Source organism: Poecile atricapillus, chromosome W, assembly GCF_030490865.1.
Source record: "Poecile atricapillus isolate bPoeAtr1 chromosome W, bPoeAtr1.hap1, whole genome shotgun sequence".
NCBI classification, from domain to species: Eukaryota; Metazoa; Chordata; class Aves; order Passeriformes; family Paridae; genus Poecile; species Poecile atricapillus.
In genome coordinates this window covers 76200087-76225507 of record NC_081288.1, presented here as the reverse complement: position 1 = coordinate 76225507, position 25421 = coordinate 76200087, and the positions used below count along the sequence as shown (strand labels likewise).

Here is a 25421-nt window from a genome sequence, read left to right as displayed (position 1 = left end):
ACCGGACTAAAGGTAATTAAGTTATGTTCGGATGCTGACTTCCCCAAGGATCGAATTGTCAATACTAGCTGCTTTGTTCTTCCTTCCACTGAGTCAAGCTCTCGACACCCAATTTGGATTTGGTCTCCCTTGTATGCTACCATGGAAGATTGATGCCATAATTTACTTGCGTATGGCTGATTGTTACGTAGGGCATATACCTCGAAATAGGGTCCCTTCTCTCCCCATTCCGGGTGGATACACTGGTGTGCGTGAGACTATGGATCTATCGGGTCAGAGTCTCGGGGAAGAGCTATACTTATCGAGAGTCCAATGATCAGGGTTGAAAGGGCTTGAGGTGAAGTCAAGGTCATGATGTCCGTTCCTCTTGTTTACTCTCTGGAGCTTTCTTGACCCGCGAGTAATGAATCCACGTAGGTCGCTCCTTGATCCGGACCGCGGTGAAGGTAGTCAGCAGCACTTGGAAAGGTCCTTCCCACTTCTCTTGTAGGGGTTTTCCTAAAAGATTCTTAACATACACCCAATCACCGGGGTTAAACGGATGCAATTTACAATCAGGTTATTTAGGTTGGTGCTCTATTACCACGGTAGCATTCTTATCCAATTGTTTCCCCACTGTAATTACATAATCATAAATGTACTGGTTACCGATTTGGCCTATGGCATCCCCGTTTACAACTTGCATAGCATAAGGTCTACCATACAGGATTTCGAATGGGCTTAGCTTCTCTTTTGACCTTGGTTTGACTCTCAGCCTCAGCAGAGCAATAGGCAAGGCTTGATACCATAATGCTTTGCTTATTGCTCTCACCACTTTCGCACAGAAGTGTGTACCCCTATCCGAGGAAATACTCTTCGGTACCCCAAACCGCGGAATGATTTCATTCAACAGTATTTCGGTCACTTCTCTTTCCTTGTTTGTCCTGCAAGGGAATGCTTCAGGCCACCCAGAAAATGTATCAGTTAATACCAACAAATATCGGAGCCCCCCCTTTTCTTGGGAGCTCAGAAAAATCAATTTGCCATACTTCACCTGGGAATTTACCTCGACTTATGGCTCCTTGGTGTATCTTGGTTCCCGTATTCGGGTTATTTCTCAGGCACCGTTCGCACTGGGATGTTACGTGCTTTATAGTAGTAAATAATTTCGGTCCTGCTATCCTGGTTTGCAAATATTGGTAAAGCGGATCCAAACCCCAATGGGCCTTCTCATGTTCTGCTTTTACAAACTGCCACATCACATTTCCTGGTACTACTAACTGTCCTGTTTCAAATTGACCCCAACCATTTTCTAATATTTTGCCCTTATTTCTTTGAATCCATTTATGGTCTGATTCCTGGTAATCTGGCTTGATACTGATATCCAGGTCTCCTGGTATTAGGGCCATTATTCCCACTTCCCTAGACTTTGTGGCAGCCAATTTGGCCTCTGTATCTGCCTTTCTATTTCCTATTTCTGGAATAGTATTGCCTTTCAGATGTCCCTTACAATGCATTATGGCCACTTGAGCTGGGAGTTGGACCGCCTCTAGCAATCGCAGAACCTCCTCTGCATGTTTAACTGTTTTTTCTTGTGTAGTCAACAGTCCTCTTTCTTTCCAGATGGCCCCATGAGCATGTACAACAGAAAAGGCATATTTAGAGTCTGTCCATATATTGATTTGCATGTTCTCTGCCAATTCCAGAGCTCGAGTCAGAGCTATCAGTTCTGCCTTCTGGGCTGAAGTTCCTGTGGGTAAGGGGTTCGACTCAATTACCCTTTCTGTAGTAGTGACCGCATAACCAGCCATTCTTACTCCTTGCTTCACGAAGCTGCTGCCATCCGAGAACCAGTTGTCCGCATCTTCGAACGGCTCTTCTTTGAGGTCCGGGCGACTGGAATAGACAGCTTCAATTGTCTCCAGGTAGTCGTGTTCGATGGGTTCTGCCGGGGCTCTTCCTTCTAGAAATGAAGCTGGGTTCACAATGTTAGTTACCTGAATGGTTACGTCATCTGATTCAGCCAGAACGGCCTGGTATTTTAGGAATCTGGAAGGCGACAACCAATGGTTGCCTTTCTGTTCCAGCACAGCTGACACGGTGTGGGATACTAGTACAGTCACCTTTTGGCCCAGCGTGAGCTTCCTGGCCTCTTCTATGTTAGAGAAGTAGGCCACAGCTCTCTTGTGCGGTCCCAGCTGCTGTGCTAGGACTCCTAAGGCCATCCCTTGTCGTTCGTGGGAGAACAGCCAGAATGGTTTTGATACGTCTGGGAGACCTAAGGCTGGTGCTCTCATTAGTTCCATCTTCAGCTTCTTGAAGGCTTCTTCTGCCTCGGGAGTCCAAACTAGGATGCTCTTAGCCTCCTTCAACAAATCATACAGTGGTTTAGCGAGTATCCCGTACTGGTAGATCCATAACCGACACCAACCTGTCATCCCCAAAAAGGCGCGCAGATCTCTCACCGTCTCTGGTTTGGGCATCTGGCAGATGGCCTCTTTCCTAGCTGCTCCCAGGGATCGCTGTCCTCTGGAGACTTCGTATCCCAGGTACACCACTTGTGTCTGTACCAGCTGTGCTTTCTGTCGAGAGACTCGATATCCACTTAAACCCAGGAAATTCAGCAAGGAAATGGTCCATTCAATGCATTCTTCCTCTGTCACTGTTGCTATTAGGAGGTCGTCTACGTACTGCAGAAGGGTGCCATCTCCCAGCGGCCTTTCCCACTGTTCTAGTTCCTTGGCTAACTGATTCCCAAAAATCGTAGGGGAATTGCACCACCCTTGGGGCAACACTGTCCAGGTGAGTTGGGTCTTTCTTCCACTATCTACAGATTCCCACTCAAAGGCAAAAATCTTTTGACTCTCGAGAGCTAAGGGGAGGCAAAAGAACGCGTCTTTTAAATCTAATACGGTGAACCAGGCCAAATTCTCCTTCAGTCTGGTCAAAAGCGTGTATGGGTTAGCAACTACCGGATGCAATGCCTTAGTTATTTCATTTACTGCTCTCAGATCCTGGACTAACCTATAGGTTCCATTAGGTTTCTTGACTGGCAGGATTGGTGTATTAAAATCTGATTCGCATTCTACCAATAACCCCAGTTCCATAAACCTTCTGATTGTGGGCTCAATCCCTTTCCTATCTTCTATCCTCAGAGGGTATTGTTTCTTTCTCACCGGTTTTGTCCCAGCTTTAAGTTCAACGACAATCGGTGCTGCTTGTTTTGATTTTCCAGGTATATCAGTAGCCCACACCAATGGGTACATCTTGCTCAGGATTTGCTCGAAATTGTGGCTTTCAGGTTTAGGCTCCACACAACTGATCGTTAGGCTTAGAGCTGTAATCAGTTGTTCTTCATTTACTTGAAACTCCAATTGGTCTTTGTTAAACTTTATTACGGCCCCCAAGTTCTCCAATAAGTCTCTCCCTAGTAGGGGTTTTGGTGAATTTGGTAAATACAGGAACTGATGAATTCCCATTTGCTTCCCAATTTTGTATTTAATGGGTTTCAAAAGTAAGCCTTTTCTGGTTGGCCTGTTGCTCCCACAACTTGCACAAATTCATCACTTTTAGGTACAAATTCTTGATTTAAAACCGAAAAGGTTGCTCCCGTATCAATCAAAAAGTCTAATTCCTTTTTACCCTCCCCTAGCTCTATACTGCACTAGCCGTTGATAGTGTTCCGCGTTGCCCGGGTCCCACTCTGGTTTACTGCTGGGAAAATTATCTTCTAGTCTCCCCGATAATAGTTGGGCATGTCGCCTCCCCGTTTCCAATACGAGTTCCCTTTCCGTATCTGTCAACTCTGACAACATCACTTCTATATCCTCCCAATCAATATCTAAGTTCTTTGCCATTAGTTCAAACCTCTTTGCTACTCCCTCTGGATTCCTCCTGAAGTTCCTTGCCTCATCCCTCCAATTGTTCAAATCACTCGTCGAGAATGGCACCTTTACTCTAGTCTTTTCCCCTACTATTGGCATAACTTGTCGGAGAGGAGCTATCGTGCGATTCCCTTTCTCCCCTTGCTTTGCTTCCCCCCGTGCCACAGATCTGGTGTAATACGAGTGACTGGTCCCCTCCCCGGGATTTTCTTCCTGTGCCTCAATGCTTTCCCTATTCTTTCTCTTCTCTTTCTTCTTTCCCCCTTCTTGCTCTTCATTTTCCTCTCCTATCTCTATCACACAATCCATCCGATTCTCATCCTGCGTCTGTCGCCTCTTTTGTATCTGCCAGCTCTTATCCTGTCCCGGGCTGCGGTTCCTCTCATCCTCTACTCCCCCTCCACTTCTCTTATCCTCTATCTGAATTACTATGTTCAGTTTCTGTGAGTTACTCTCTGCCTCCCTTTCGCATGCCTCATTATCATTCTTCTTGCTGTATCTCAATTTAGGGACGTCGCCTCCCGGTGAATTGCTTTTATCCCCAGTCCTTGGTGCACTGGTTTCCATTCTACAGACGCCTCCATTTCTGGAGGTGTTGCTATCTCCATATGGACTGAGCTCGGGTATGCTACGTGTCTCCCTTCGGCTCTCTGCTTCTGACCCACTGCCTTCCTCCCCCTCAACCTCCAGTGTGGGTGGGCTGTCAGCATTCATGTAGCTCCCTGACCCCTGTGGACTATCTAGTCCCTGAGGGCTGTTTTTTTTTCTCCCGTCAATCTCTGATTTTAATGGGCTGCCCTCCTTCCAACCCCGGACTCCCTCCCAGGTCCTTCCAATGCTTTAGGATGCACCCTAAGGGGGTTTTCATATTTACGTCCTTACTCTGTTGACCTCCCATGACTATCCCCTGTATCTGCGTTTTCTGTTAACCGAAACAGTCCCTCTCTCGCAACCACGATATGCTGATATATTTTAACACTTCATGCACACAATCTCAATCGCTTAGTCCGTTTCCGACCTGGCTTCTCGCGAAGAACAGGAAATGCGGAGCAGGACTCCCTCTCGCTTCGCAGCTACGCTGCGTCTCACTCACCCTCACATACAACACACACTTATAAAATAAAATTGTTTTACCAGGTTTTGTCACAAAAAAAAGTCGCCCTCAAACTGTGAAGTACCGGCTTCCCAAATTCAAGGCACGTAGACAGCACAATGCGCGTTTCAATCTATTACATAAAGAGTGACAAGATGTCTCCTATAAAACTTTGCAACAAACACATAAAACGAACACACAAAACACATACAAACACCAATGGTACCAAAACCTATGATGTCCGAGATATCGAACACAAATGGTACCAATTAGGGACAAACACCAATAGTACCAAAACCTATGATGTCCGAGATATCGAACACAAATGGTACCAATTAGGGACAAACACCAATAGTACCAAAACCTATGATGTCCGAGATATCGAACACAAATGGTACCAATTAGGGACAAACACCAATAGTACCAAAACCTATGATGTCCGAGATATCGAACACAAATGGTACCAATTAGGGATTTTTACCAGGGCGTCCCCTGGTTTACCCTTCGGTGGTCACGTCTGACCCCCGTGTCCCAATAAAGCGCTTTAAACCAAAACCAATAAACAATTAAAAATACCTCTTAATTGGAGCAGGAGATGCAGGGAATCCTTCCTCTGCCGAAGAGCGCTGGTCCGGGAGGGGAGTCTCTTCTGACAAAAATCCGTCAGGGGCCCCAGAGGGTCCCGGCCCCGGACCGGCTCTTCGGAGGGAACCCCTCAAAGTCTGAGTCTCCTGTTTCGTCCCATCTGGGTCGCCAGAACTGATGCCGAATTTTGCCCCAAAAGGCGATAAATAACTGTCTAAGAGACGCAGTTTAAGTCAGATAGACAGGAGGTATTTTATTAGCAACGTGCACGTTGGGGAAATCTCTAAAGGGAGTTTTCCAAAGTCTTACAACAAAAGCATGCCTTTTATACAGTTTAGGTTTGGAATTACATCATATCAATGCATATTCATATGGGGCGTGCCGTAGGCGGGGCGTGGGCGGAAACTTCTATTTTGAGGATCTTTTCGGGGGTCGTTCCGGTCGGCCTTCATCGTGGGCGAGGGTCTCCGAGGAGTCTTCCTCCTTAAACTTTTGAACTTCTTTCCAAATTTGGTCCTTTCCCGGTGTAGTTGGCCGAGTTCCCAACCTCCTAGGGCCAACTTATCATATTGACATTAGGCATGCTTTAGCTTCGGCTTAAATTACGCTTAGTCCGGTGATTTTTTTATCCTTCTCTTTCCCTCCTGTCGTTGTGTTTATTACTTCCAGATGTTCCCTTCATATTCTATGTTTTAACCCATTATTTCTCGAAGGCTATCTATTTTATGGCTTCACTTAAGACACCCATTGTCTGGCCTACCCCTTCCCTACATTGCCTTGCCTTTCCTTTCCTATCCAACCTTGCATTTCTTTGTCATTCCTGGCCATTGTTTTCCTCTTCCTTCCTGACCTATCCATGTCTTTCCCTTGCCCTTCCTACCAGTCCAGTGCCTTGCACCACCCATCCCCCTTGCCACTTTGTCCAGTTTCCCTTCCCCTTTGTCCAGCTCCAATCTTTCATTTCCTTCTCCTTCTAGGACTCTCATTGCCTTGCTTGCCTCTCCTTTGTCTTGCCTGGCAAAGCCACCACTTTTCTTGGCGTTCCCTTTGAACCTCTCCTCTCCCTTGCCTTGCATTCCCTTGCTCACTCGTCCCCCACCTGGAATTCAATACCCCTCTTTTTGCTGCATTTCTTCATCGTGCCTTGCCCTGCCTGCTTTTCCTAGGACTCTCAAGGCTTTCACGTACCTCCAGCATTTCAGGAGCATGTGAGAGGAAGCCCAAAAGAGGTCACGTGCAAGCACACCCATCTGTCCTGGCAGCTTGCTTCTGGCACCTATCCTTACATGTCTTGAATTTTGGACATAAAATTCACATTTCACCTTTGCGCTTCAGGACCAGAATGACAGTTCTTTTGTATACCAAGGAAAGCAGGTAATCCAAGTGTATTAGGTGCAGATTAGAGATGGCCCATATGAGATCAAGGCCAGACAGAGAAGTCTGTCCTAGCCCCTTTTGTGTACCAGCAGTCTTTGAATGTACCTCTCATTTGTCTTGCCTTGGTGACCCCAAAGTTTCCTTGCCTTGCCCTGCCTTGCCTCCCTAGCCTTGCACTCCCTCCAGTGCCTACGCCCACACTTGACCTGCCCACACTTGACTGCTTTCCTCCAGGGAAACCTAGCCTTGCCTAGGCCTTCCAGTTTCTGCCTGGCCTTCCTATGCCCATCCTTGCCTAGAAGTTCTGGGCCTTCTCTCACCTACCACTCCATTTGCTTGCCCCTCATGGCTCCAGCCTTGTCAGCTTCTCCCTTGACTTGCCTACAATTGCGCCTACACTTGGTTTGCATTGCAAAGAGCGGTAGGCAAGGCAAAGCAAAGCAAGGAAGGTCTTTCTAGGTCTTGCCAGGCAAGGCACACATAAGCAAGCAAGCAAAACAAGAGTAGACTAGCCACAGCATCAAAGGCAAGGCAAGGCCAAGTGACTCTGAGTGCCTTTCCTTGGCAAGTAAAAGATATAGTGACAATGTAATAGGGCAGGCGTTAAAGGTACCATGAGGAGGTATAGTCCAGCAAGATATTTATGTCGTAGACCCTTCTGTGCAGGAGCCATTGTTGGACATAGTACAGGACATGGCGTACAGTTTGGCTTGGTAAGTTCCTGAAGGAGAATGGCAATGCTTTCTCATGGGAAGGAAAGCACGTAGCCCCAGAGTTGGAGGTGCAGATAAGAAGCTGTGTCGCGCAGCTCAAGGACGACAGCAGCTTCTTGTGCCGGCATATTTGGAAGCACTCCCTCAATTTGTACAGTCATTGAGTCAGTATCCATCTTTGGAAGGCTGTCTGCCTCTAGTAAGAGTGTTCTGACACCATTGTATGGGATCAGTCACTGGATGTTTTGGATTTTGGAGGAGGGGACTCCATTTCTCCTGAAATGAGCTTCTTGTTATTCGCTTTGGCAAAGAAATTAAGTTTGGATGGGCACTTTGGGTGGTCTCAGTGAATGTAAAGGTTTTTCCCAAGAGGTTTCCCTGTGGGTTAGAGCTGTTGAACTGACAGTGGGAATCTAGACACCAAGTTGTTGAGCTTTTTGTCCTTGTAGCTTTAGTGTGTGAGTAGTCCCTGTTGCCATGCTGCTTGGATCTTGACTCTGAGACTGAAAGCTTAGGAGCGTAGAGCAGAAAAGAAAAGTGCTAATAGCAGGGTGTGTGTTCATTGTTTGATGGGTGAAGTTGAAATTGTAGGCAGCAAAGAACTTTCTCTCTCAGCTGGCACATTTGTTGAGCGGATGTCTTTGAGTTTGTTACCGGACTCTGCGAGAGTGAAAATGTTTGTTAGGGCAGAGGATTTTGTGTTGCCCTTTGAGTGTGGTGCAAAAGTGTTTGCACACTTGGAGGGGGAAGATCAGCAAAGTCTTTTTTTCCTGGCACAGTTAATTTGAGAGCAGGGACGTTTCCAACTCGGCTCTGTCCTTTGGAGCTGGCCTCGGTGCGTTTCCTTCTTTTGTTAGTCGACAGCGCCATCGTGTGGTTATTTTGATGAGCGCTGGCAGCCGGTGCCAGGGAAAAAGCCAAGCTGTTTGCGGCTCCGGCCTCATTGGTGTAGGAGCAGCGCAGGGAAGAGCTCCGCTGGGGGTCCTGGCTCTTAGAGACTGAGAGAATGTGATCCTGTATGTAGCACAGAAGGAAGTGGAATTGTTTCATTGTGGGCTGTGCAGTTTATAAGCTGCAAATGAAAAGGCAATTGCAGCGCAGCCTCTTCTTTTCTGTGTGATCAGCTGCTCAACATGTAACTCGCACACACTGAACTGCATCCACCTCCCTGGAGATATAAAATGTGTATATCACTTTCCTCAAACTCTATGTATTACCTTGCACTCTAGCAGATCCCAAACCGCTTCAAAACGTCCAGCAGCTACTCAAAAAGTCCAACAAAAAGCTAGGGCTGGCCTTCATAGTGCCTTTGCAGTCCGTAAAATAGACGAAATGTACTAGGGCTTTGAATGTTTCTTCCCAACTATATAAATTCTCTCCAAGTGGCAAAGTCCATCATTACAGCAAAATTTTTCAGCTGGAGTTCTGACTGAGAGATGTGCCAGGACAGAAGGCATTTGCTGACCTACCCTTTTTCCCTGTGTAACTTGGTATTTGCAGTACAATTATTTTCAGTGTGGCTTTGTCCAAGCAGCTAGAGATTACACAGATAGAAGTGTCAAGAGAGATGCTGCTAAAGTACGCCCTTCTTATAGCAGCATTTAAATGGCACACGACGCCTTGCTGCTTTTTCTTTCCTAGAGAGACCTGCTGTCAATTTTTTCACTCTGGCTTCTTGATCAAAAATGTCCACCTGAAATGTCTTACAGAAATAGGCTCCAGGTGTAAAAACCAGTACGGGGCTACATTTTCTGCGTGCTCCACATAAGTCACATCAAACTCACTCATCAAACTTCACTCTCTCCTTCCATTCTCCACTGCCTCTACCATTGTGTTCTCTGGATCTCAGAGTCTAAAGGCAGGCGCAATAGTTTCCACTGAGGGGTTGGAAGAGGTGTACAAGCAGCACAAATAGCTTCTGCGCTGCGCAGGCCATTTCTCTGCATTTTAGAGTCTAAGGGAAAGCGCTAGTGTTCCTGCGGAGAGCTGCAACAGCTGCAGAATATGTGTTGTCTTGGCACATGTTTGCAATCCACCATGATGGATCCTTAGTGAAACCAAACTGTGGTTCTGCTTCAAACATCTCACCCTGCTTGGCCACAAAGCTTTCGCTGACATGTCCCATTGCCTTTTTATTGCTGCGTTTCATTTTCAGAGTTTGTACGGAATCATTGCACTTTGCTTCTAAGCTGAACGTCGATACTGCTGGAGTCTCATATGTCCATTTTCTTCTCACACAAAAAAACTGCTTCCTTTAAAACATGCTGATGCGACCTGCTTTCTTGCTCAGCTGTAATTTTAGGGGTGTTCTCTGTCCCGCTTACAGTCTGAATCTAAACTAAGAAGTTTATGGGACACAGATGTGCCAAGACAAATAGTTTGCTTGGACCTTGCCACGTGTATTCAAAAGCATCCATTCACTCCACCATCAAGTCACTGCTTTCTTCTGCTTTACATCCTGCAAACTTCACACACACATACATACATACAAACTGGAATGAGGCATTTTCTTTCTTTCTCAGCTACACTCACCTATCCCCCACGCTAACTTCTTTACCGCTTTTCTCTTGGCCTTGCTATGCATACTTTTCCTCTTAAGACACCCATTGTCTGGCCTACCCCTTCCCTACATTGCCTTGCCTTTCCTTTCCTATCCAACCTTGCATTTCTTTGTCATTCCTGGCCATTGTTTTCCTCTTCCTTCCTGACCCATCCATGTCTTTCCCTTGCCCTTCCTACCAGTCCAGTGCCTTGCACCACCCATCCCCCTTGCCACTTTGTCCAGTTTCCCTTCCCCTTTGTCCAGCTCCAATCTTTCATTTCCTTCTCCTTCTAGGACTCTCATTGCCTTGCTTGCCTCTCCTTTGTCTTGCCTGGCAAAGCCACCACTTTTCTTGGCGTTACCTTTGAACCTCTCCTCTCCCTTGCCTTGCATTCCCTTGCTCACTCGTCCCCCACCTGGAATTCAATACCCCTCTTTTTGCGGAATTTCTTCATCTTGCCTTGCCCTGCCTGCTTCTCCTAGGACTCTCAAGGCTTTCACGTACCTCCAGCGTTTCAGGAGCATGTGAGAGGAAGCCCAAAAGAGGTCACGTGCAAGCACACCCATCTGTCCTGGCAGCTTGCTTCTGGCACCTATCCTTACATGTCTTGAATTTTGGACATAAAATTCACATTTCACCTTTGCGCTTCAGGACCAGAATGACAGTTCTTTTGTATACCAAGGAAAGCAGGTAATCCAAGTGTATTAGGTGCAGATTAGAGATGGCCCATATGAGATCAAGGCCAGACAGAGAAGTCTGTCCTAGCCCCTTTTGTGTACCAGCAGTCTTTGAATGTACCTCTCATTTGTCTTGCCTTGGTGACCCCAAAGTTTCCTTGCCTTGCCCTGCCTTGCCTCCCTAGCCTTGCACTCCCTCCAGTGCCTACGCCCACACTTGACCTGCCCACACTTGACTGCTTTCCTCCAGGGAAACCTAGCCTTGCCTAGGCCTTCCTGTTTCTGCCTGGCCTTCCTATGCCCATCCTTGCCTAGAAGTTCTGGGCCTTCTCTCACCTACCACTCCATTTGCTTGCCCCTCATGGCTCCAGCCTTGTCAGTTTCTCCCTTGACTCGCCTACAATTGCGCCTACACTTGGTTTGCATTGCAAAGAGCGGTAGGCAAGGCAAAGCAAAGCAAGGAAGGTCTTTCTAGGTCTTGCCAGGCAAGGCACACATAAGCAAGCAAGCAAAACAAGAGTAGACTAGCCACAGCATCAAAGGCAAGGCAAGGCCAAGTGACTCTGAGTGCCTTTCCTTGGCAAGTAAAAGATATAGTGACAATGTAATAGGGCAGGCGTTAAAGGTACCATGAGGAGGTATAGTCCAGCGAGATATTTATGTCGTAGACCCTTCTGTGCAGGAGCCATTGTTGGACATAGTACAGGACATGGCATACAGCTTGGCTTGGTAAGTTCCTGAAGGAGAATGGCAATGCTTTCTCATGGGAAGGAAAGCACGTAGCCCCAGAGTTGGAGGTGCAGATAAGAAGCTGTGTCGCGCAGCTCAAGGACGACAGCAGCTTCTTGTGCCGGCATATTTGGAAGGACTCCCTCAATTTGTAGAGTCATTGAGTCAGTATCCATCTTTGGAAGGCTGTCTGCCTCTAGTAAGAGTGTTCTGACACCATTGTATGGGATCAGTCACTGGATGTTTTGGATTTTGGAGGAGGGGATGCCATTTCTCTTGAAATGAGCTTCTTGTTATTCGCTTTGGCAAAGAAATTAAGTTTGGATGGGCACTTTGGGTGGTCTCAGTGAATTTAAAGGTTTTTCCCAAGAGGTTTCCCTGTGGGTTAGAGCTGTTGAACTGACAGTGGGAATCTAGACACCAAGTTGTTGAGCTTTTTGTCCTTGTAGCTTTAGTGTGTGAGTAGTCCCTGTTGCCATGCTGCTTGGATCTTGACTCTGAGACTGAAAGCTTAGGAGCGTAGAGCAGAAAAGAAAAGTGCTAATAGCAGGGTGTGTGTTCATTGTTTGATGGGTGAAGTTGAAATTGTAGGCAGCAAAGAACTTTCTCTCTCAGCTGGCACATTTGTTGAGCGGATGTCTTTGAGTTTGTTACCGGACTCTGCGAGAGTGAAAATGTTTGTTAGGGCAGAGGATTTCGTGTTGCCCTTTGAGTGTGGTGCAAAAGTGTTTGCACACTTGGAGGGGGAAGATCAGCAAAGTCTTTTTTTCCTGGCACAGTTAATTTGAGAGCAGGGACGTTTCCAACTCGGCTCTGTCCTTTGGAGCTGGCCTCGGTGCGTTTCCTTCTTTTGTTAGTCGACAGCGCCATCGTGTGGTTATTTTGATGAGCGCTGGCAGCCGGTGCCAGGGAAAAAGCCAAGCTGTTTGCGGCTCCGGCCTCATTGGTGTAGGAGCAGCGCAGGGAAGAGCTCCGCTGGGGGTCCTGGCTCTTAGAGACTGAGAGAATGTGATCCTGTATGTAGCACAGAAGGAAGTGGAATTGTTTCATTGTGGGCTGTGCAGTTTATAAGCTGCAAATGAAAAGGCAATTGCAGCGCAGCCTCTTCTTTTCTGTGTGATCAGCTGCTCAACATGTAACTCGCACACACTGAACTACATCCACCTCCCTGGAGATATAAAATGTGTATATCACTTTCCTCAAACTCTATGTATTACCTTGCACTCTAGCAGATCCCAAACCGCTTCAAAACGTCCAGCAGCTACTCAAAAAGAAAAAGTCCAACAAAAAGCTAGGGCTGGCCTTCATAGTGCCTTTGCAGTCCGTAAAATAGACGAAATGCACTAGGGCTTTGAATGTTTCTTCCCAACTATATAAATTCTCTCCAAGTGGCAAAGTCCATCATTACAGCAAAATTTTTCAGCTGGAGTTCTGACTGAGAGATGTGCCAGGACAGAAGGCATTTGCTGACCTAGCCTTTTTCCCTGTGTAACTTGGTATTTGCAGTACAATTATTTTCAGTGTCGCTGTGTCCAAGCAGCTAGAGATTACACAGATAGAAGTGTCAAGAGAGATGCTGCTAAAGTATGCCCTTCTTATAGCAGCATTTAAATGGCACACGACGCCTTGCTGCTTTTTCTTTCCCAGAGAGACCTGCTGTCAATTTTTTCACTCTGGCTTCTTGATCAAAAATGTCCACCTGAAATGTCTTACAGAAATAGGCTCCAGGTGTAAAAACCAGTACGGGGCTACATTTTCTGCGTGCTCCACATAAGTCACATCAATCTCACTCATCAAACTTCACTCTCTCCTTCCATTCTCCACTGCCTCTACCATTGTGTTCTCTGGATCTCAGAGTCTAAAGGCAGGCGCAATAGTTTCCACTGAGGGGTTGGAAGAGGTGTACAAGCAGCACAAATAGCTTCTGCGCTGCGCAGGCCATTTCTCTGCATTTTAGAGTCTAAGGGAAAGCGCTAGTGTTCCTGCGGAGAGCTGCAACAGCTGCAGAATATGTGTTGTCTTGGCACATGTTTGCAATCCACCATGATGGATCCTTAGTGAAACCAAACTGTGGTTCTGCTTCAAACATCTCACCCTGCTTGGCCACAAAGCTTTCGCTGACATGTCCCATTGCCTTTTTATTGCTGCGTTTCATTTTCAGAGTTTGTACGGAATCATTGCACTTTGCTTCTAAGCTGAACGTCGATACTGCTGGAGTCTCATATGTCCATTTTCTTCTCACACAAAAAAACTGCTTCCTTTAAAACATGCTGATGCGACCTGCTTTCTTGCTCAGCTGTAATTTTAGGGGTGTTCTCTGTCCCGCTTACAGTCTGAATCTAAACTAAGAAGTTTATGGGACACAGATGTGCCAAGACAAATAGTTTGCTTGGACCTTGCCACGTGTATTCAAAAGCATCCATTCACTCCACCATCAAGTCACTGCTTTCTTCTGCTTTACATCCTGCAAACTTCACACACACATACATACATACAAACTGGAATGAGGCATTTTCTTTCTTTCTCAGCTACACTCACCTATCCCCCACGCTAACTTCTTTACCGCTTTTCTCTTGGCCTTGCTATGCATACTTTTCCTCTTAAGACACCCATTGTCTGGCCTACCCCTTCCCTACATTGCCTTGCCTTTCCTTTCCTATCCAACCTTGCATTTCTTTGTCATTCCTGGCCATTGTTTTCCTCTTCCTTCCTGACCTATCCATGTCTTTCCCTTGCCCTTCCTACCAGTCCAGTGCCTTGCACCACCCATCCCCCTTGCCACTTTGTCCAGTTTCCCTTCCCCTTTGTCCAGCTCCAATCTTTCATTTCCTTCTCCTTCTAGGACTCTCATTGCCTTGCTTGCCTCTCCTTTGTCTTGCCTGGAAAAGCCACCACTTTTCTTGGCGTTACCTTTGAACCTCTCCTCTCCCTTGCCTTGCATTCCCTTGCTCACTCGTCCCCCACCTGGAATTCAATACCCCTCTTTTTGCGGAATTTCTTCATCTTGCCTTGCCCTGCCTGCTTCTCCTAGGACTCTCAAGGCTTTCACGTACCTCCAGCGTTTCAGGAGCATGTGAGAGGAAGCCCAAAAGAGGTCACGTGCAAGCACACCCATCTGTCCTGGCAGCTTGCTTCTGGCACCTATCCTTACATGTCTTGAATTTTGGACATAAAATTCACATTTCACCTTTGCGCTTCAGGACCAGAATGACAGTTCTTTTGTATACCAAGGAAAGCAGGTAATCCAAGTGTATTAGGTGCAGATTAGAGATGGCCCATATGAGATCAAGGCCAGACAGAGAAGTCTGTCCTAGCCCCTTTTGTGTACCAGCAGTCTTTGAATGTACCTCTCATTTGTCTTGCCTTGGTGACCCCAAAGTTTCCTTGCCTTGCCCTGCCTTGCCTCCCTAGCCTTGCACTCCCTCCAGTGCCTACGCCCACACTTGACCTGCCCACACTTGACTGCTTTCCTCCAGGGAAACCTAGCCTTGCCTAGGCCTTCCAGTTTCTGCCTGGCCTTCCTATGCCCATCCTTGCCTAGAAGTTCTGGGCCTTCTCTCACCTACCACTCCATTTGCTTGCCCCTCATGGCTCCAGCCTTGTCAGCTTCTCCCTTGACTTGCCTACAATTGCGCCTACACTTGGTTTGCATTGCAAAGAGCGGTAGGCAAGGCAAAGCAAAGCAAGGAAGGTCTTTCTAGGTCTTGCCAGGCAAGGCACACATAAGCAAGCAAGCAAAACAAGAGTAGACTAGCCACAGCATCAAAGGCAAGGCAAGGCCAAGTGACTCTGAGTGCCTTTCCTTGGCAAGTAAAAGATATAGTGACAATGTAATAGGGCAGGCGTTAAAGGTACCATGAGGAGGTATAGTCCAGCAAGATATTTATGTCGTAGACCCTTCTGTGCAGGAGCCATTGTTGGACATAGTACAGGACATGGCGTACAGTTTGGCTTGGTAAGTTCCTGAAGGAGAATGGCAATGCTTTCTCATGGGAAGGAAAGCACGTAGCCCCAGAGTTGGAGGTGCAGATAAGAAGCTGTGTCGCGCAGCTCAAGGACGACAGCAGCTTCTTGTGCCGGCATATTTGGAAGCACTCCCTCAATTTGTACAGTCATTGAGTCAGTATCCATCTTTGGAAGGCTGTCTGCCTCTAGTAAGAGTGTTCTGACACCATTGTATGGGATCAGTCACTGGATGTTTTGGATTTTGGAGGAGGGGACTCCATTTCTCCTGAAATGAGCTTCTTGTTATTCGCTTTGGCAAAGAAATTAAGTTTGGATGGGCACTTTGGGTGGTCTCAGTGAATGTAAAGGTTTTTCCCAAGAGGTTTCCCTGTGGGTTAGAGCTGTTGAACTGACAGTGGGAATCTAGACACCAAGTTGTTGAGCTTTTTGTCCTTGTAGCTTTAGTGTGTGAGTAGTCCCTGTTGCCATGCTGCTTGGATCTTGACTCTGAGACTGAAAGCTTAGGAGCGTAGAGCAGAAAAGAAAAGTGCTAATAGCAGGGTGTGTGTTCATTGTTTGATGGGTGAAGTTGAAATTGTAGGCAGCAAAGAACTTTCTCTCTCAGCTGGCACATTTGTTGAGCGGATGTCTTTGAGTTTGTTACCGGACTCTGCGAGAGTGAAAATGTTTGTTAGGGCAGAGGATTTTGTGTTGCCCTTTGAGTGTGGTGCAAAAGTGTTTGCACACTTGGAGGGGGAAGATCAGCAAAGTCTTTTTTTCCTGGCACAGTTAATTTGAGAGCAGGGACGTTTCCAACTCGGCTCTGTCCTTTGGAGCTGGCCTCGGTGCGTTTCCTTCTTTTGTTAGTCGACAGCGCCATCGTGTGGTTATTTTGATGAGCGCTGGCAGACGGTGCCAGGGAAAAAGCCAAGCTGTTTGCGGCTCCGGCCTCATTGGTGTAGGAGCAGCGCAGGGAAGAGCTCCGCTGGGGGTCCTGGCTCTTAGAGACTGAGAGAATGTGATCCTGTATGTAGCACAGAAGGAAGTGGAATTGTTTCATTGTGGGCTGTGCAGTTTATAAGCTGCAAATGAAAAGGCAATTGCAGCGCAGCCTCTTCTTTTCTGTGTGATCAGCTGCTCAACATGTAACTCGCACACACTGAACTGCATCCACCTCCCTGGAGATATAAAATGTGTATATCACTTTCCTCAAACTCTATGTATTACCTTGCACTCTAGCAGATCCCGAACCGCTTCAAAACGTCCAGCAGCTACTCAAAAAGTCCGACAAAAAGCTAGTGCTGGCCTTTAGAGTGCCTTTGCAGTCCGTAAAATAGACGAAATGTACTAGGGCTTTGAATGTTTCTTCCCAACTATATAAATTCTCTCCAAGTGGCAAAGTCCATCATTACAGCAAAATTTTTCAGCTGGAGTTCTGACTGAGAGATGTGCCAGGACAGAAGGCATTTGCTGACCTACCCTTTTTCCCTGTGTAACTTGGTATTTGCAGTACAATTATTTTCAGTGTGGCTTTGTCCAAGCAGCTAGAGATTACACAGATAGAAGTGTCAAGAGAGATGCTGCTAAAGTACGCCCTTCTTATAGCAGCATTTAAATGGCACACGACGCCTTGCTGCTTTTTCTTTCCTAGAGAGACCTGCTGTCAATTTTTTCACTCTGGCTTCTTGATCAAAAATGTCCACCTGAAATGTCTTACAGAAATAGGCTCCAGGTGTAAAAACCAGTACGGGGCTACATTTTCTGCGTGCTCCACATAAGTCACATCAAACTCACTCATCAAACTTCACTCTCTCCTTCCATTCTCCACTGCCTCTACCATTGTGTTCTCTGGATCTCAGAGTCTAAAGGCAGGCGCAATAGTTTCCACTGAGGGGTTGGAAGAGGTGTACAAGCAGCACAAATAGCTTCTGCGCTGCGCAGGCCATTTCTCTGCATTTTAGAGTCTAAGGGAAAGCGCTAGTGTTCCTGCGGAGAGCTGCAACAGCTGCAGAATATGTGTTGTCTTGGCACATGTTTGCAATCCACCATGATGGATCCTTAGTGAAACCAAACTGTGGTTCTGCTTCAAACATCTCACCCTGCTTGGCCACAAAGCTTTCGCTGACATGTCCCATTGCCTTTTTATTGCTGCGTTTCATTTTCAGAGTTTGTACGGAATCATTGCACTTTGCTTCTAAGCTGAACGTCGATACTGCTGGAGTCTCATATGTCCATTTTCTTCTCACACAAAAAAACTGCTTCCTTTAAAACATGCTGATGCGACCTGCTTTCTTGCTCAGCTGTAATTTTAGGGGTGTTCTCTGTCCCGCTTACAGTCTGAATCTAAACTAAGAAGTTTATGGGACACAGATGTGCCAAGACAAATAGTTTGCTTGGACCTTGCCACGTGTATTCAAAAGCATCCATTCACTCCACCATCAAGTCACTGCTTTCTTCTGCTTTACATCCTGCAAACTTAACACACACATACATACATACAAACTGGAATGAGGCATTTTCTTTCTTTCTCAGCTACACTCACCTATCCCCCACGCTAACTTCTTTACCGCTTTTCTCTTGGCCTTGCTATGCATACTTTTCCTCTTAAGACACCCATTGTCTGGCCTACCCCTTCCCTACATTGCCTTGCCTTTCCTTTCCTATCCAACCTTGCATTTCTTTGTCATTCCTGGCCATTGTTTTCCTCTTCCTTCCTGACCCATCCATGTCTTTCCCTTGCCCTTCCTACCAGTCCAGTGCCTTGCACCACCCATCCCCCTTGCCACTTTGTCCAGTTTCCCTTCCCCTTTGTCCAGCTCCAATCTTTCATTTCCTTCTCCTTCTAGGACTCTCATTGCCTTGCTTGCCTCTCCTTTGTCTTGCCTGGCAAAGCCACCACTTTTCTTGGCGTTACCTTTGAACCTCTCCTCTCCCTTGCCTTGCATTCCCTTGCTCACTCGTCCCCCACCTGGAATTCAATACCCCTCTTTTTGCGGAATTTCTTCATCTTGCCTTGCCCTGCCTGCTTCTCCTAGGACTCTCAAGGCTTTCACGTACCTCCAGCGTTTCAGGAGCATGTGAGAGGAAGCCCAAAAGAGGTCACGTGCAAGCACACCCATCTGTCCTGGCAGCTTGCTTCTGGCACCTATCCTTACATGTCTTGAATTTTGGACATAAAATTCACATTTCACCTTTGCGCTTCAGGACCAGAATGACAGTTCTTTTGTATACCAAGGAAAGCAGGTAATCCAAGTGTATTAGGTGCAGATTAGAGATGGCCCATATGAGATCAAGGCCAGACAGAGAAGTCTGTCCTAGCCCCTTTTGTGTACCAGCAGTCTTTGAATGTACCTCTCATTTGTCTTGCCTTGGTGACCCCAAAGTTTCCTTGCCTTGCCCTGCCTTGCCTCCCTAGCCTTGCACTCCCTCCAGTGCCTACGCCCACACTTGACCTGCCCACACTTGACTGCTTTCCTCCAGGGAAACCTAGCCTTGCCTAGGCCTTCCTGTTTCTGCCTGGCCTTCCTATGCCCATCCTTGCCTAGAAGTTCTGGGCCTTCTCTCACCTACCACTCCATTTGCTTGCCCCTCATGGCTCCAGCCTTGTCAGTTTCTCCCTTGACTCGCCTACAATTGCGCCTACACTTGGTTTGCATTGCAAAGAGCGGTAGGCAAGGCAAAGCAAAGCAAGGAAGGTCTTTCTAGGTCTTGCCAGGCAAGGCACACATAAGCAAGCAAGCAAAACAAGAGTAGACTAGCCACAGCATCAAAGGCAAGGCAAGGCCAAGTGACTCTGAGTGCCTTTCCTTGGCAAGTAAAAGATATAGTGACAATGTAATAGGGCAGGCGTTAAAGGTACCATGAGGAGGTATAGTCCAGCAAGATATTTATGTCGTAGACCCTTCTGTGCAGGAGCCATTGTTGGACATAGTACAGGACATGGCATACAGTTTGGCTTGGTAAGTTCCTGAAGGAGAATGGCAATGCTTTCTCATGGGAAGGAAAGCACGTAGCCCCAGAGTTGGAGGTGCAGATAAGAAGCTGTGTCGCGCAGCTCAAGGACGACAGCAGCTTCTTGTGCCGGCATATTTGGAAGCACTCCCTCAATTTGTACAGTCATTGAGTCAGTATCCATCTTTGGAAGGCTGTCTGCCTCTAGTAAGAGTGTTCTGACACCATTGTATGGGATCAGTCACTGGATGTTTTGGATTTTGGAGGAGGGGATGCCATTTCTCTTGAAATGAGCTTCTTGTTATTCGCTTTGGCAAAGAAATTAAGTTTGGATGGGCACTTTGGGTGGTCTCAGTGAATGTAAAGGTTTTTCCCAAGAGGTTTCCCTGTGGGTTAGAGCTGTTGAACTGACAGTGGGAATCTAGACACCAAGTTGTTGAGCTTTTTGTCCTTGTAGCTTTAGTGTGTGAGTAGTCCCTGTTGCCATGCTGCTTGGATCTTGACTCTGAGACTGAAAGCTTAGGAGCGTAGAGCAGAAAAGAAAAGTGCTAATAGCAGGGTGTGTGTTCATTGTTTGATGGGTGAAGTTGAAATTGTAGGCAGCAAAGAACTTTCTCTCTCAGCTGGCACATTTGTTGAGCGGATGTCTTTGAGTTTGTTACCGGACTCTGCGAGAGTGAAAATGTTTGTTAGGGCAGAGGATTTTGTGTTGCCCTTTGAGTGTGGTGCAAAAGTGTTTGCACACTTGGAGGGGGAAGATCAGCAAAGTCTTTTTTTCCTGGCACAGTTAATTTGAGAGCAGGGACGTTTCCAACTCGGCTCTGTCCTTTGGAGCTGGCCTCGGTGCGTTTCCTTCTTTTGTTAGTCGACAGCGCCATCGTGTGGTTATTTTGATGAGCGCTGGCAGACGGTGCCAGGGAAAAAGCCAAGCTGTTTGCGGCTCCGGCCTCATTGGTGTAGGAGCAGCGCAGGGAAGAGCTCCGCTGGGGGTCCTGGCTCTTAGAGACTGAGAGAATGTGATCCTGTATGTAGCACAGAAGGAAGTGGAATTGTTTCATTGTGGGCTGTGCAGTTTATAAGCTGCAAATGAAAAGGCAATTGCAGCGCAGCCTCTTCTTTTCTGTGTGATCAGCTGCTCAACATGTAACTCGCACACACTGAACTGCATCCACCTCCCTGGAGATATAAAATGTGTATATCACTTTCCTCAAACTCTATGTATTACCTTGCACTCTAGCAGATCCCAAACCGCTTCAAAACGTCCAGCAGCTACTCAAAAAGTCCAACAAAAAGCTAGGGCTGGCCTTCATAGTGCCTTTGCAGTCCGTAAAATAGACGAAATGTACTAGGGCTTTGAATGTTTCTTCCCAACTATATAAATTCTCTCCAAGTGGCAAAGTCCATCATTACAGCAAAATTTTTCAGCTGGAGTTCTGACTGAGAGATGTGCCAGGACAGAAGGCATTTGCTGACCTACCCTTTTTCCCTGTGTAACTTGGTATTTGCAGTACAATTATTTTCAGTGTCGCTGTGTCCAAGCAGCTAGAGATTACACAGATAGAAGTGTCAAGAGAGATGCTGCTAAAGTACGCCCTTCTTATAGCAGCATTTAAATGGCACACGACGCCTTGCTGCTTTTTCTTTCCCAGAGAGACCTGCTGTCAATTTTTTCACTCTGGCTTCTTGATCAAAAATGTCCACCTGAAATGTCTTACAGAAATAGGCTCCAGGTGTAAAAACCAGTACGGGGCTACATTTTCTGCGTGCTCCACATAAGTCACATCAATCTCACTCATCAAACTTCACTCTCTCCTTCCATTCTCCACTGCCTCTACCATTGTGTTCTCTGGATCTCAGAGTCTAAAGGCAGGCGCAATAGTTTCCACTGAGGGGTTGGAAGAGGTGTACAAGCAGCACAAATAGCTTCTGCGCTGCGCAGGCCATTTCTCTGCATTTTAGAGTCTAAGGGAAAGCGCTAGTGTTCCTGCGGAGAGCTGCAACAGCTGCAGAATATGTGTTGTCTTGGCACATGTTTGCAATCCACCATGATGGATCCTTAGTGAAACCAAACTGTGGTTCTGCTTCAAACATCTCACCCTGCTTGGCCACAAAGCTTTCGCTGACATGTCCCATTGCCTTTTTATTGCTGCGTTTCATTTTCAGAGTTTGTACGGAATCATTGCACTTTGCTTCTAAGCTGAACGTCGATACTGCTGGAGTCTCATATGTCCATTTTCTTCTCACACAAAAAAACTGCTTCCTTTAAAACATGCTGATGCGACCTGCTTTCTTGCTCAGCTGTAATTTTAGGGGTGTTCTCTGTCCCGCTTACAGTCTGAATCTAAACTAAGAAGTTTATGGGACACAGATGTGCCAAGACAAATAGTTTGCTTGGACCTTGCCACGTGTATTCAAAAGCATCCATTCACTCCACCATCAAGTCACTGCTTTCTTCTGCTTTACATCCTGCAAACTTAACACACACATACATACATACAAACTGGAATGAGGCATTTTCTTTCTTTCTCAGCTACACTCACCTATCCCCCACGCTAACTTCTTTACCGCTTTTCTCTTGGCCTTGCTATGCATACTTTTCCTCTTAAGACACCCATTGTCTGGCCTACCCCTTCCCTACATTGCCTTGCCTTTCCTTTCCTATCCAACCTTGCATTTCTTTGTCATTCCTGGCCATTGTTTTCCTCTTCCTTCCTGACCCATCCATGTCTTTCCCTTGCCCTTCCTACCAGTCCAGTGCCTTGCACCACCCATCCCCCTTGCCACTTTGTCCAGTTTCCCTTCCCCTTTGTCCAGCTCCAATCTTTCATTTCCTTCTCCTTCTAGGACTCTCATTGCCTTGCTTGCCTCTTCTTTGTCTTGCCTGGCAAAGCCACCACTTTTCTTGGCGTTACCTTTGAACCTCTCCTCTCCCTTGCCTTGCATTCCCTTGCTCACTCGTCCCCCACCTGGAATTCAATACCCCTCTTTTTGCGGAATTTCTTCATCTTGCCTTGCCCTGCCTGCTTCTCCTAGGACTCTCAAGGCTTTCACGTACCTCCAGCGTTTCAGGAGCATGTGAGAGGAAGCCCAAAAGAGGTCACGTGCAAGCACACCCATCTGTCCTGGCAGCTTGCTTCTGGCACCTATCCTTACATGTCTTGAATTTTGGACATAAAATTCACATTTCACCTTTGCGCTTCAGGACCAGAATGACAGTTCTTTTGTATACCAAGGAAAGCAGGTAATCCAAGTGTATTAGGTGCAGATTAGAGATGGCCCATATGAGATCAAGGCCAGACAGAGAAGTCTGTCCTAGCCCCTTTTGTGTACCAGCAGTCTTTGAATGTACCTCTCATTTGTCTTGCCTTGGTGACCCCAAAGTTTCCTTGCCTTGCCCTGCCTTGCCTCCCTAGCCTTGCACTCCCTCCAGTGCCTACGCCCACACTTGACCTGCCCACACTTGACTGCTTTCCTCCAGGGAAACCTAGCCTTGCCTAGGCCTTCCTGTTTCTGCCTGGCCTTCCTATGCCCATCCTTGCCTAGAAGTTCTGGGCCTTCTCTCACCTACCACTCCATTTGCTTGCCCCTCATGGCTCCAGCCTTGTCAGTTTCTCCCTTGACTCGCCTACAATTGCGCCTACACTTGGTTTGCATTGCAAAGAGCGGTAGGCAAGGCAAAGCAAAGCAAGGAAGGTCTTTCTAGGTCTTGCCAGGCAAGGCACACATAAGCAAGCAAGCAAAACAAGAGTAGACTAGCCACAGCATCAAAGGCAAGGCAAGGCCAAGTGACTCTGAGTGCCTTTCCTTGGCAAGTAAAAGATATAGTGACAATGTAATAGGGCAGGCGTTAAAGGTACCATGAGGAGGTATAGTCCAGCAAGATATTTATGTCGTAGACCCTTCTGTGCAGGAGCCATTGTTGGACATAGTACAGGACATGGCATACAGTTTGGCTTGGTAAGTTCCTGAAGGAGAATGGCAATGCTTTCTCATGGGAAGGAAAGCACGTAGCCCCAGAGTTGGAGGTGCAGATAAGAAGCTGTGTCGCGCAGCTCAAGGACGACAGCAGCTTCTTGTGCCGGCATATTTGGAAGCACTCCCTCAATTTGTACAGTCATTGAGTCAGTATCCATCTTTGGAAGGCTGTCTGCCTCTAGTAAGAGTGTTCTGACACCATTGTATGGGATCAGTCACTGGATGTTTTGGATTTTGGAGGAGGGGATGCCATTTCTCTTGAAATGAGCTTCTTGTTATTCGCTTTGGCAAAGAAATTAAGTTTGGATGGGCACTTTGGGTGGTCTCAGTGAATGTAAAGGTTTTTCCCAAGAGGTTTCCCTGTGGGTTAGAGCTGTTGAACTGACAGTGGGAATCTAGACACCAAGTTGTTGAGCTTTTTGTCCTTGTAGCTTTAGTGTGTGAGTAGTCCCTGTTGCCATGCTGCTTGGATCTTGACTCTGAGACTGAAAGCTTAGGAGCGTAGAGCAGAAAAGAAAAGTGCTAATAGCAGGGTGTGTGTTCATTGTTTGATGGGTGAAGTTGAAATTGTAGGCAGCAAAGAACTTTCTCTCTCAGCTGGCACATTTGTTGAGCGGATGTCTTTGAGTTTGTTACCGGACTCTGCGAGAGTGAAAATGTTTGTTAGGGCAGAGGATTTTGTGTTGCCCTTTGAGTGTGGTGCAAAAGTGTTTGCACACTTGGAGGGGGAAGATCAGCAAAGTCTTTTTTTCCTGGCACAGTTAATTTGAGAGCAGGGACGTTTCCAACTCGGCTCTGTCCTTTGGAGCTGGCCTCGGTGCGTTTCCTTCTTTTGTTAGTCGACAGCGCCATCGTGTGGTTATTTTGATGAGCGCTGGCAGACGGTGCCAGGGAGAAAGCCAAGCTGTTTGCGGCTCCGGCCTCATTGGTGTAGGAGCAGCGCAGGGAAGAGCTCCGCTGGGGGTCCTGGCTCTTAGAGACTGAGAGAATGTGATCCTGTATGTAGCACAGAAGGAAGTGGAATTGTTTCATTGTGGGCTGTGCAGTTTATAAGCTGCAAATGAAAAGGCAATTGCAGCGCAGCCTCTTCTTTTCTGTGTGATCAGCTGCTCAACATGTAACTCGCACACACTGAACTGCATCCACCTCCCTGGAGATATAAAATGTGTATATCACTTTCCTCAAACTCTATGTATTACCTTGCACTCTAGCAGATCCCAAACCGCTTCAAAACGTCCAGCAGCTACTCAAAAAGTCCAACAAAAAGCTAGGGCTGGCCTTCATAGTGCCTTTGCAGTCCGTAAAATAGACGAAATGTACTAGGGCTTTGAATGTTTCTTCCCAACTATATAAATTCTCTCCAAGTGGCAAAGTCCATCATTACAGCAAAATTTTTCAGCTGGAGTTCTGACTGAGAGATGTGCCAGGACAGAAGGCATTTGCTGACCTACCCTTTTTCCCTGTGTAACTTGGTATTTGCAGTACAATTATTTTCAGTGTCGCTGTGTCCAAGCAGCTAGAGATTACACAGATAGAAGTGTCAAGAGAGATGCTGCTAAAGTACGCCCTTCTTATAGCAGCATTTAAATGGCACACGACGCCTTGCTGCTTTTTCTTTCCCAGAGAGACCTGCTGTCAATTTTTTCACTCTGGCTTCTTGATCAAAAATGTCCACCTGAAATGTCTTACAGAAATAGGCTCCAGGTGTAAAAACCAGTACGGGGCTACATTTTCTGCGTGCTCCACATAAGTCACATCAATCTCACTCATCAAACTTCACTCTCTCCTTCCATTCTCCACTGCCTCTACCATTGTGTTCTCTGGATCTCAGAGTCTAAAGGCAGGCGCAATAGTTTCCACTGAGGGGTTGGAAGAGGTGTACAAGCAGCACAAATAGCTTCTGCGCTGCGCAGGCCATTTCTCTGCATTTTAGAGTCTAAGGGAAAGCGCTAGTGTTCCTGCGGAGAGCT

At 46.9% G+C, this 25421-nt stretch overlaps 1 long non-coding RNA gene across 1 annotated transcript; it reads right to left on the bottom strand.

Annotated features, from left to right (window-relative positions):
- Window positions 1-424: 424 nt before the first annotated feature.
- LOC131591852 (uncharacterized) lies at window positions 425-5578 on the bottom strand. The gene is made up of 3 exons (XR_009280471.1): window positions 5533-5578; window positions 4998-5089; window positions 425-508 (listed from the first exon to the last, which is right to left on the bottom strand). It is a non-coding gene; the product is annotated as an uncharacterized LOC131591852 (long non-coding RNA).
- Between the last annotated feature and the right edge of the window lie 19843 nt (window positions 5579-25421).